Source organism: Arachis ipaensis, chromosome B01, assembly GCF_000816755.2.
Source record: "Arachis ipaensis cultivar K30076 chromosome B01, Araip1.1, whole genome shotgun sequence".
NCBI lineage: Eukaryota > Viridiplantae > Streptophyta > Magnoliopsida > Fabales > Fabaceae > Arachis > Arachis ipaensis.
This window is the reverse complement of record NC_029785.2, coordinates 136941974-136942633: the sequence shown is the minus strand read 5'-3', so window position 1 is coordinate 136942633 and position 660 is coordinate 136941974.

Here is a 660-nt window from a genome sequence, read left to right as displayed (position 1 = left end):
AGCCTGCAATTTAGTCTGTTTAACCTGTCATTTTTTTTATTAGACTCAGTCTATTTAATTCAAAATTTAAATAAAATTAATTTTAAAAGTAAAGTTCATCTATTTAAATAAACATCCCTCATATTATCTAGAATAACCATCCAAATACTAGGGATAATAAATATCTTCTCAAAAGTTAATTTAAACTGATTTTCGGGTTTACCAAGGATTGAACTTTTGACCTTTCGGATCTAGAGCTCTAATACCATGTCATGATACCACTCATCCCAAAAGTTTCAGCTAACGAAAAAAAGTAACACTAATGATTACATCTCTAATATTTCATAAACCTCCATTGTACATATTGTACAAATATTCCATTGACTTCTCGTACTTTTCCATAAAAAAACTAACCCGATGAATTTAATCCATTTTAATGATCTTAAAATGTAACTCAGTCCAAAAATTCAAAAGTCAAGACTAATAAATTCATTACCAAACATAAATGGACTAATTAGTTTAGCATAATCATATCATTCAATTATATAGATCATTGAAAATATTTTTTAAATAAAAAAAATCTAAAAAGTCAATTATGTATAAGTCAATTTAAACTAATTTTTTTATTTTTAATTTTAAAATTCTACCAAATTAAGATAATAGTTTTTTTTTTTTTGGGTA